Source organism: Engystomops pustulosus, chromosome 3 (assembly GCF_040894005.1).
Source record: "Engystomops pustulosus chromosome 3, aEngPut4.maternal, whole genome shotgun sequence".
NCBI classification, from domain to species: domain Eukaryota; kingdom Metazoa; phylum Chordata; class Amphibia; order Anura; family Leptodactylidae; genus Engystomops; species Engystomops pustulosus.
Genome location: NC_092413.1, coordinates 149,845,556 through 149,857,787, shown reverse-complemented (window position 1 = coordinate 149,857,787; position 12,232 = coordinate 149,845,556). Strand labels below are relative to the sequence as shown.

Below are 12,232 nucleotides of genomic sequence, written 5' to 3'. Positions count from 1 at the left end.
CCACAAAAAAATAAGACGTAAAAGATTTTATAGTCTGTACAAAGGAACAATAGAAAGTTAATCTGCAATGGCACTCCTTCCCTTCAATGCTCAGCCGGGTGCTCATACAGCAGATATGGTGTACTGGGTATAAGCGTAATATAAATTTTGATTTTATTATTGACCAAAAAAACACAAAACAAACAATGTAAAGGGTTAACAAACTTCCTAAAAGTTGTTTTACATACGTTGGGTGTAATTGGGTAATGGGGTAATTTATGGGGTTTTACTATTATTTAGGCTTCTCAAATTCACTTGAAAGCTGAGCTGGACGCTCAGAACGCGACTCTTGGAAGTTTTCATGAAAATGTAAAAAACTCAAACCCAAAAAGTTCTAAGCCTCCTAACACCGTTCAAAAATGAGAGAACACATAAAAGTACATTTCAACGTAAATCATACAAGAAATGTAAGTTGTCAACTTATTTGGTGGTATGATTGAAAAGCGAAAAATTTGGAAACTGGCGAATTTTTCAGAATTTTATGAAAAGTGCAGACCTACAACTCAAATTTTCCAATAAACATCCAAAAAAAATGGTTAATTTGTTAAAGGAAATCTTTCATCAGAATCAAGGATTGTAAACCAGTACACTTACATGCAGGTATGTGCATCCTCTGTCACGATCTGTTCTTTTAGCTTTTTATGCCTTTGTTGTTGCTAAAAAATGACTTTATAAACTATGTAAAATAAGCCCTAGGAGCTCCATAGAGGCTCCATGGAGCCCGAAGCCCCTCTGGCTCATTTGCATAATTTTGAAATCCTTAAAAAGAAAAAAAAAAAAAAAAAAAAAAAGGTAATAAGAAGCTGGAAGAAGAACTGATCCTAACAGATGGGGCACATACCTGCATGTAAGTGTACTTGGTTCACAATCCTTAATCCTGTAATAGATGGTCTTTAAGGGGCATTAAGGGGGTAAATAAAGTGAGCATTTTCGCTGTGAATTTTTTCAACATCATGCTAAAATGCAATACTCTATCATGGTACTGTAATACACAGCAGTTTCCTGCCAGAAAATCCACACAAACAATCCAACGTTTATCTGTACTATGTGACTTTACCCTAAAAGTTCCAAAGTCAATGATTAGACAATAACTGATAGTTAGGATATTTTCTTCCATACCTCTGAGGAATGCTCTTCCTGAACAGGTGCCCGTGTCCTGCTTGGAGAAATGACGGAACTTCTGCTAGAAGAAAAAAATAAAGTCTGTTACAAAGAGTACACGACTAAGCATAGCTTAAAGCGGTTGTCCAGGGTTTTATTTTTGTGTAATATAAGCCTGCGGGGAGGGGTTAACAATAGTATGGAACACATAATTACCTCTGTTGTGCTCATGGGAGGGGAGGAGGCCATGTGACTGTGAATGTAGCAGAGCTGAAGGTGTACAGAATAGAGAGGTACAAGATATCCCCCGTCCCCCATAAGTCCCTATGCCAGTATATGATTCTACAGAACTTTATCTTTCTGTCTCTACAACTCTGCTGCATACTTCCCCCACCTCATCATCGGCAGTATCAGCTCTGTGTAAATAAGCTAGCATGAAACTAGGTTACTTAAGATTTCTACCACTTATTACATGTTCCATTTTAAAAACTAGACCCCTCAAGAATTCCTGTAACTTTAACATTTTAACCTTTATTAGCTTTGTTATTGTTGGAATAATAAAAAAAAATCTAATCTGGAATTGATTTTTAATTTTTTTTGTGTTTTATACACCAAATAGCATAGCTACCATGTTACTTATGTTCTATGGCTCAGTACGGTTACGGCGATATACCATTTATATAGCATTTTTATTTTTGACTTAACTGATTTTGCCCAATGTAAACAAAAAGGGGCACGGAAGCCATACTGCGTTCAGCTTCCGGCCGGCCACACCCACCCATCCTGCATCATACAGCGTTGGGAATAGGGACGGGTGGGCGTGGCCAGCAGAAAGCGGAACGTATCATGGCCTCCATGCCAGTGTTTGTTTACATGGGGCACGGAACGGATAGATGGCAGCGTGGGATGCAGGGAGGGACCATGGAGGTAAGTAAAATGTTTCCTTATTTTTAACTAGCCCACTCCCAGCCACAAATGGGTTTTTTACACACTCTGACAAACTTTTTAATAAAAGTAATGATACAGCCGGTCAATAATAGCACAAGCATAATAGAAGTGCAACAGACAGACAATCTATTGAAGTCTATAGGCAAACAGAAGATGTTCCGCTCACTTTCTGTTTTTGTTCCCGTTACACTCTTCTAAAATATAGACTATGATGGAAATCACAGATAAAGGTGTAGACTTGGCATAACATGGCTATGAGTGACTTTTTGTCATGTGCAAATTAGTTTGTACAGTAAGTCCACATGGGGAGAAAATCTACAGATAAAGCCAAGAGCAGCAATTGCCATTCTGCAGGTTAAAGACATTCATTTAAATCGTTTAAAGCAGAACTTCCAACATGTGCCATCTACTTTGCTGCAACTGCAAATCACTAAGGGTCAGCCGTCGGCAATGTGTTACAACAGATTCTAAAGAAACATGAAATTTGTTGTATAAACAATAGACAATGACCTCTTTACCCATTAAGAACATAAAATAGACAAAAATTATATGTACATACATATACAGGAGATTACAGAAAAAACAAATGACGCAGCAATTAAAAACTAAAACGGATGAGCCATGGTAATGAAGAAAAGAATTGAGCTGAACATAATGTATCATCTACTTAAATAAAAAACCCTCCTAATAAAAGACGACAATATTCCCGAAAACAAGTGCTTCTCAGATAGGATTTTGATCTTCAATAAAAAAAATTCAATTATAGCTGCAGATCTATGTTTGAGTACAAGAGCAATTGAACTCCATGTACTTGTTACATTTCTAAATATAAGCCGGTTGGCATGACAACAAAGATTGATGGATCTCTTTAAAGTACTGTATATTTAATTGTCAGCATTTCGCAAGGAGTTAGAGAAATGCTGTGTGAAAGGTCCAGTCGTCATGGATACTGAAGGCTATTTAAAATAAAAAAATACAAAAAGTACAAAACAAAAGGGAACACAAATACGCAAATAATGGTGCAGTTTGTGAACGAAAATTGCTAGCTTAAAAATAACCATTTGCATCACCGGGTAGAGCCTCGGCACCCAAAAAAAAAAAAAAAAATCTGACAATGTAACGTCTTTAAAAGTCACATAAACAGAAGTATATGTTACTATACAAATAGTTTGCCATATATATACTGAATAATATTCTAATGAAGCACAAAAGCCAGTCCATATATGTATATACAGTATATCGTCGGTATGGAAAGTATACAGATCCCTTTAAGTTTTTCACTCCTTGTCTCATTGCAGCCAATTGAAAAGACCACAAAGTTCTTTTTTTGCTCATTAATGTAGACTCTGCACCCCATATCTCACACCATGAGTGTTCTTGGAAATGATGCAACAAGTTTTTCAAACTTGGATTTCTTCGTTGTAGATCCTCTCCAGTTCCCTCTGCTTGAATGGTGAATGTTGGTGGATGTCTTTTTCTTTACAGATGCCCAATTGGGTTTAGGACAGAGTTCTGGCTTGGTCGGTCAAGAATGGTCACAAAGTTGTTCTGAAGCCACTGCTTTGTTATTTTAACTGTGAGCTTAGAGTTATTGTCTTGTTAGAAGTTGAACCTTCGGCCCAGTCTGTGGTCCGAAGCACTCTGGAAGAGGTTTCATCCAGAATCTCTCTGTATTTTATCTTTCCTAAAATTACAACGAGTCGTCCTGTCCCTGCAGCTGAAAAACTCCCCCAGAGCATGATGCTGCCACCATGTTTCACTGTTGGGATTGTATTTGGTAGGTGATGAGCATTGCCTGGTTTTCTCCACACATACCGCTTAGAATTAACACCAAAAAGTTTAATCTCCATCTCATCAGACCAGAGAATCTTATTTCTCATAGTCTGGAAATACTTTTATGTGTTTTTTTTTTTTGGAAACGGAATCCAGGCTTTCATATGTTTTGCACTGCATAGAGACGTCTGTCGGCACACTCTGCCAAAAAGCTCTGACTGGTGGAGGGCAGCGGTGACTTTGTGTAACTTTCTGGAGCTCAGCTACAGTGATCTTGGGGTTTGTCTTTTCCTCTATCAACAAGGCTCTTCTACCATACTTGCTTTGTTTGGCTGGACGGGCAGAAGTGCTGAAATTCTTTTCTATGTTTGGATAGATTTGTGCCTCGCCACAATTGTGTTTCTTACCTCCTTGGGCAGTTCCTTAGACCTCATAATTCATGCACTGTGAGGTCTTATATATGCAGGTGTGTGCCCTTCCTAATCAAGTCCAGTCAGTTTAATGAATCACAGCTGGGCTCCAATAAAGGAGTGGAACCATCTAAGGAAGGATTAGAAGGAAATTAACAACAAGTGAGGTAAATATTAGTGTCACAGCAAAAAGTCTGTGTGATATTTCAGTTTTTATTGTTTGATAAATTAGCAAAAGTATCTACATTTTTTTTTTCAGTCAAGGGGTGGCGTGCGTTACTGAGCAAAAAAAAAAAATAATAATTTATCTTACCAATTGGCTTCAATGAAACATGAAAAATTTGAAGGGGTCTGAATACTTCAGACTAACAATGAAGCAGCGTATATAAAATGACTCATACACAAATATAAACTATAGCACTTGAGAGCACCTACCAAACTGTAGGAAATTGTCCAATTTATTTTTGCATTTTTGCCTTAATATGGACAAGAAAAACCACAATTGAATGCAGTTATGCTATATGAAAAATTTCTTCCTAGAGATGTTAAAGGAAATCATCTAAATCAATAATGATAAACCAGGGGCACTTACTCATAGGCACAGGCATTCAATGCATGTCTATGGCAGCAGTGAGCTAGCTGCCGGTGTTTTGGCTAGCTCACGGCTGCCACCATGCAGGCATGTGCATGGGGCCTTAGCACATAATTTGCTCAGTGACTAGTTCTTATGCCCCAACTTTTCTACAGTTGGGTCGTGGTTTAAAAATTCCACACTGGGATTGTTTCTGCAGTCAGTTTAGATAAATATCATACACTAATTTGCTACAGATATTCCACACTGAAATTCCAACAGAATATAATAATACACATTGATTTCAATGGTCGACAGATGATCTTGATTTGTATCAGTTTGTACCATGACTTATCCATCAGTTTTCTTTTTGTTTTGTGACTGAAAGACTATAAAATATGGAAAAACTGACAGTAGAAGAAAGCAAGGTATCAGTTTTTTTTTTGTTTTGTTTTTTTTTTTGTTTATTTAACAGAGACGTTAAAGGTATACATTACACACTACATGGATCCATTAATGTATGTTTAAATAACATCCATTATTTCCAAAAATGGAAACTACTAAACCAAGGTCTGAATGCAGATGCTAACTTACCCTGACATGCTTGATGTTTCTCTACAGGACAAAACTTTTGTCCTGTAACTTTTGAAAGAACTGAAGACTGGACCATTTTCTCTTCTATGGTCCCTAGGTCTGGGGTAATTGTTACATACATGCCTTTGTCAGTATTCTAAATAATTTCAGTAGTTAATAATAGTTTATTTTAGAGGATGGCAACTGTAGCCTGTGTCAGTATCCTCTCCTCCCCACTTCCTGCCATGTGCATTGAGCAGCCAGAGGAGGGAGGGGGTGGTGTGGAGGAGAGGAAGGATACATGAGGAGACACAGGCACACACAGGCTGCAGCTGACCCCCCTTCCTTCTCCAAGGACTCACCATATGCTCACCATAATGAAAATAAATTGCAAACTACTGAAATGATTCATAATGCTGACAAAGGCACTTTTTAAGTCAGCATAGCATAGGCTATTAGAACCTGTAACCAGCTAAAAATTACATTCCTGGTGAAAGGTTCACTTTAACACTTTTAAATAAACTATAAAAAAAAAGGTAAAAGGGCTGTTTGTTTGGGCTGCCATAAACAAGACACATAAAAGAGGAAGAAAAAAACTCTTGGAAGTGGGCAGGCACTTGGTGACCATCCTGCATACTGTTTTCACTGTGGTGACAGGTTACTACAAGTACCAGCATTGCTGTGTCTTATACTACACTGTGTCTGGCATCATCACTCAGGAAACAGGTGGCTATATGGTAAGCAAAGGGCGGGGAGACTGAATATAGTTTGCTTTCTGTAATGCCGCCATAAAGAGTTAGTATCTTGATTACTGCTCTCTGTGTTCCCATACCAGAGACTTTTGTTGGCAGTGCTCCGATAATGTACACAGTTTTAGACTTCCCAAGCATCTGGCAGCACTTGTACTACTGTATAGAGCAGCAGAACTAGGATGACGGCTTATCCGGGAAGATCTAATATATATGTATTCTTATATGGAGGATAATTAGTTGAGGGATAAGCTGCCAGCTCAGTTGTAATGTTGGAATTTGAGCAGGGAAATGGGAAAAAAGTGCTGTGTTCTGAGGGGCATTTTAGGCTGTATCCTGTCAGGCAAATTAACCTCCAAAACTAAATATATTTATACAGGCTTGTAACTGTAAACAATCAGGTCCTAAAGCTCTATGCAAATGTACTTAGATGGGTTCAATAAGCCATTTTCATATTCAGTTGTCTAGCTTATTCATGAGTGGGAGGCACAGCCACACCCCCAGTGCTTAACTGACAGTCTGTATAATGAGGAGATAATGGTGGTGGCTCCTCTATGCGCGTCCTGGTACTGGAGGCCACGCCCCCGAAGCCTGTGTGGGTATGAGATACACCTATACACATGACTGACAACATGTATAATGATGTGACACTAGTGGTGCTGGCGGCCCCTGCAGCCTGTGTCTGTATGAGATACTCCAATACACATGACTGACAGCCTGTATAATGATGTGTGACTTCTGGTGCAGGCGCCTCCTGCAGCCTGTGTGTGTATGAGATACACCTATACATATGACTGACAGCCTGTATAATAATGTGACACGCCTGGGGCTGGCTCCTCTACGTGCTTCCTGGTGCTGGCTCCTCCTGTGTGTGTATGAGATACTCCTATACACATGACTGACAGCCTGTATAATGACACTCCTGGTACTTCTTTATGTGCTTCCTGGTGCTGTTGGCCACGTCCCTTACAGCCTGTGTGTGTGAAATCTACAACTGTTACAGGATACATCCATGTGTATAAGAGAACAGGAGGGGAGAGGTAACGGGTGACATCACTTTCTCTCTCCATGTGACCAGCCTCATTTACAAAATAAAAAAGAGATGAGTTTAGAATGATTAATGTATGAATTAACTAGATAAAGGCTGGGATAGGATCCTTGTGAGTTGCTCCAACAGGTAGTAGTGACAAAGATAGTTGCAGAGACCTGATGACACGTGTCCTTTAAAGGTTCAGGAGGAGATTTGATCATTTGAAGCAAGCCCCCCTCCAACCTGTCAGCGGAAGGCACAAAGCAGACAGAGCTGCAGACAGCTCTTTGCAAAAGTACATGCACACTCTGCCACTGAACATATAAATATGTGCAGTGTCAATCCATCACAACTTTCTTACATATTTTGGTAAAGGTTTATACAATTTTACCATGTATTAAAAAAATTTATTTGGAAAATTGACAAAATATTTTCACAATAAATTATTTGGTAACTAATAGTATATAAAAAAAAACTTCTTGAAATAATTCTACAAAGTCTCACATGTCATGAAAACAAAACAAATTAAAGAGTATACTGGTATGTAAAGCGATTTGAGACATATCGTCATTTAAATAAGAGCAGAACAGAAAAAACTGACCTAGGTATTCAGGCACCAATGACTTCCAGTCACGAAAGGGTTAAAGAGAATGACCAGATAATGGATTAAAAACATTGCCATGCTGTGGCTTCATAACAGCATAAACTGCGTAGTCAACCAATCACACCACAAAGAATTACTCGGCTACGTCGTGTGACATAATTATTATATAATATGCAAATGTTTTTCCCATGTACTCAGCGAACCCGAGCCAACACTTGGCTCTGCTGCTTCTCAAAATAACAAGTGTATGTCCAAGTCCTGTGAGGCTCGCCCTGCTTTACTTCCCTGTAAAGAATTGCTCACAAGGTCGAGTGCCCAGCATTATTGGCCATTTCTCACATGTACTAATAGGAATGCACTACATCTGTGATTAAATACATCAGAGATCAAACACATCGGTTCATACAGGAGGTATGTCCCATCACATCTCATACTTTTCATTGTAAGGTTCAAAGCTCTTTCTAATACTTCTACGAGATATTAGTCTTCTGCATACCAAGAGATACAATCGCTCACAAAAGTGATTTATATTTCTGCAAATATTTAGTATTTCTTTTCATGGGACTATACTCAAAACATGACAATTTGGGGCATTTATTATACCTTATTACGTCCCAAAACTTGGGTCCCAAACAAACAAAAAAAAGTTATAATTCCTGGTGCAAGTCCAAGAATTGCAACTAGCTCCCCATTTACACCACCCTCAAGCCAAGTGATGAGGTTGAGCATGGGTTGGCCGCGGCACCTGATAGTGTGCACTGGATGTATTGAGAGGCTGGAGCAACCAGATGAGAAGTGTGTCTTGCCTACAGTCATACATGGTGGCGGGAGTGTCATGGTTTCAGGCTGCATGAGTGCTGCTGGCTGTGGTGGATACATGACATTGAGGAAACCATGAATTCCAACATTTACCAAGACTGAAGCAGAGCTTGATCCTCTCTCTTCAGAAACTGGGCCACTGGGCAGTATTCCCCAAACATAGAAGGTCCAAGAAGACCACTGCCTTTCTAAAGAAACTAAGGGAAAAGGTGCCATATTGGCTAAGCAAGTCTCTAGCATTAACTCTTCGGGCAGCTTTAAAAGGTGGAGAAGCGCAAGGTCTCGAACATCCACCAGCTCAATGATGTAGTTAGGGAGAAGTGGAACCACGGCATATAAAATACACAAAATGTCAACACTTCAGGCACGATTTAGTCATTTTAACTTTAGAGTGTACTAACTTTTGTTGTTACAGGTTCAGACATTAATGGCCGAATTTTGCATTACTTGAGACAACAACAAATTTATACTGTAATACAACCTGAACACAAACTACTTTACATTTTGTTAAGCGTCTTATGGTCAGTGTTAGCCCATGAAAAGATGCACCAAAATTTTGGCAAAAACATTAGGGGAGTATCCACTTTTGTGAGATTATGTCTGCCACTGAACACATAGGCAATGTATATTGGCCCAGAATATGCCAACATGATGCGCAATGCCTATACAATATGTGCATAGAGGACAAAGGGAATGACCAAATTTTGAAGCTGAAAAAATGTGCACAGACTAGGATGTTTAAGACATGTGGAAAATATGTTGTCCATAGTGCTGAAGGCATTGGATTAGAAAGTTATAAACCAGAAGGAGAACTGTTTGAATCAGATTTTGCAAAACCCTTTGTGGTTCAAAAGTTTTAACTCAGATCCAGCAATCGATTACAGAAACAATTCTTTCAAGATAGCAGCCATGTTCTGGACATACCCTAATTACTTATTACTTTCTGGGGTATTCAGATACCATATATACTTCAGAATAAGCAGAGTTTTTCAGCACAAATAATGTGCAGAAAACCTCAACTTGGCTTATGAGTGTAAAAAAAAAAAAAATAAACTTTCATACTCACCTTCTGATGCTCCCTGCGTGTAAAAAAAACAAGCAGACGTGTCCATGCGCTCTGCCCGGCAGCAAACAGTATGACGCAGCAGTGTGGCCACTGCCCACGTCATAGTGTGCACCACAGGTACAGCGCATGGACACAACTCTGCCCGTTCTGTTACATGTGAATAGGAGTAGGAAGAGGAGCCGCTTTCAATATTTGGGGGATTGGCTGCTGGGCATTTCTTTACTGGGCGATGGCTGCATAGGGCATTTCATTACCAGGGGAGGCTGCTGGGCATTACATTATTGAAGGAGGCTGTGACCAATGGATTTACCAACCTAGGCTTATACACAAGTCAATACATTTCCTAGCTATTTGTGGTAAAATTAGAGGCCTGGACTTGAGCATATACGGTATATAACTTCTCATTTTGCTTATGAAATAAAAGAGTATCCTGGGACTTGAAGATGCATTCAAACGTTCCGTTATTTAGATGCGGTTTTCCTTGTCCAAAATAGTGGAGTGAAAAAAAATTAGGAGGAGCAGGATCTCTCAGTGGTATTTTCTCACTCATTATGATACGCAAATGCTTTGGGATTTAAAAACTGCATCTGAAAAACTGAACTTGTGAACGCACCCTTAAACTCTCCAAAATACATACCTGAGATTTAGATTCAAGCAGTAGGAAGCCAAACCGAATGCATGGAATAAACCTACTTAAAAGATAATAGGTAGCACTCTGAAAAGCTTTACTACATAAATAAACATCAAACTATCATCATAATTTCTAGAACTATTATTATTAGCATATAGGTTTTATTAATCCAGGTCACCCTTTTCTCCTACCAGAATATGGAGATGTCAATTTTTCAGACGGTCCCATGTAAAAAAATAGCTGTTGTATTGAGTTGTCAATGTCCCTACAGACTAAATACAATAACATGCCTTGGTCTCCATGGAACAGCAGAAAATCAGTGAGCAGTAGATGAACTAGTCCACTCCCAGCTTGTGTGAATGTAGACATTATTGATAGAACGGTTGTCATCAGCAGTGCACAGCACTAATCAGCTGGACGGTTCCTGGCAAGGGGCCATAAGCAAGAGATAGGACTTGCTCAAAAGCACCTTTTTAGGGAATGAATTTGTGGACTGGCAATGGTAATTGCATGAAGCATATGCCCAGAAGTTACATGCTTACACAATTGCTAAAGAATGTTTTCTTTTGCTTATTTTTTCTATTTCTCATTGAAGCAAACAATTTGCCATTCAACTTTTTGAAAAGTAGGATGAGTGATGAGAACTCTTTTGCAACAGTCTACTGCTTTACTTCTCAAAAACTATTTTACATTAAGACATTTTTGAAATAAAAGAATAAAAATTTAAATAGCATTGCCATCCCATCCACTGAAATAAAATCTAATGATACATGGGTAGATCCGCTGCACTTTCTAGAAACACTGAGCTTAGTGCAGGCCAAGTATGGCAAACCTTCATCTCATGCATTACTTATAGCATACCAGTACACCAGCTTATTAAACTTTAAAGGGGAACAAGAGAATTGGTTCCAACCGGACACATTTACACAGTGGGAAAAGGGGATCAGAGAACTAGAGGTCAGTGAGCATAAGTGAGGAGGTGTACAACACACTGATCAACATAGGGGCAAGAAACAAAGGCTTACACAAAGAAAGCCTTACTCATCTGCTCAGTCTGTAAGGCTGGTACATGTAGACAAATACAAGCAGAACAAAGATTTTACTATATACAGCTTTACCTAAGCTCCAGATGATTCTGTATATGTAAAGGGAACCTGTCAGTCACAATAACTAAACCGACCTTTGAAAACTGGTGACAATTTTGAAATTTCCTTTAAATGTCTGTTCTATTCCTGATCTAAGGGTGTAAGCATCATTTATTGGTCCAAGTCAGCGCATTAGTAACTAGTACCCTCGGTGCACCAACAATAACAGTACAGCACAAAATACCAACCATTAAATTATTAATGTCACAGAGCAATAAATACTACTCCAGTAACCATAACACTACATTCAGAGGAGCCAATAATAATAATAACAATAATAGTGCAAAGGAGCAGTACTGGAGACTACATAGACCAAAATACTAGAGACCCCCAGTGAAGACAAATATTGGAGACCCCAAAGCATAAAACTAATCAATCATACTGGAGACCCCCAAAGCTGACAAAAAATAATAAGTCTCCTTCCATGGCTCTTCGTCTCCTGCCTGCACAACACTGCGGCTTCTTCTCTCCTCCATCATGTGCCGCTCTGCTCTGTGTCCCAGGATGGTTGTATGCGGCACCTTCAGGACCAGGATCAGAACTGCCCCAGACTCTGGAGAAGACCCGAGAGCAGTAGAGCTGACAAGTACTTACCACTGTTGAGTCCTCTCCTGTGGGCACTCTGCTCTGGGTCCTGACTGCGACACATATTACTAGTGTCATAAGCCAGGACATAGAACGGAGTTCCAGGAGAGGAACAGTAGTAGTGAGAACTTCTCAGCTGCACTCACCGCTACTCGGTGTCCTGCGTCAATTAATCAGTTATGTTACAT

General features: G+C 39.3%; 1 protein-coding gene across 6 annotated transcripts in view; it reads right to left on the bottom strand.

Moving 5' to 3' along the window:
• The window catches only part of LPP (LIM domain containing preferred translocation partner in lipoma), a 175,503-nt gene that overhangs the window by 123,665 nt on the left and 39,606 nt on the right, over positions 1–12,232 (bottom strand). For 3 of the 6 annotated variants that reach the window (XM_072142548.1, XM_072142552.1, XM_072142550.1), the window contains one exon: positions 1,159–1,222. The gene's annotated coding sequence lies outside the window, so the exon portion shown is untranslated. The remainder of the gene's footprint in view (positions 1–1,158; positions 1,223–12,232) is intronic. The other 3 variants (XM_072142549.1, XM_072142553.1, XM_072142551.1) reach the window with 1 other exon arrangement.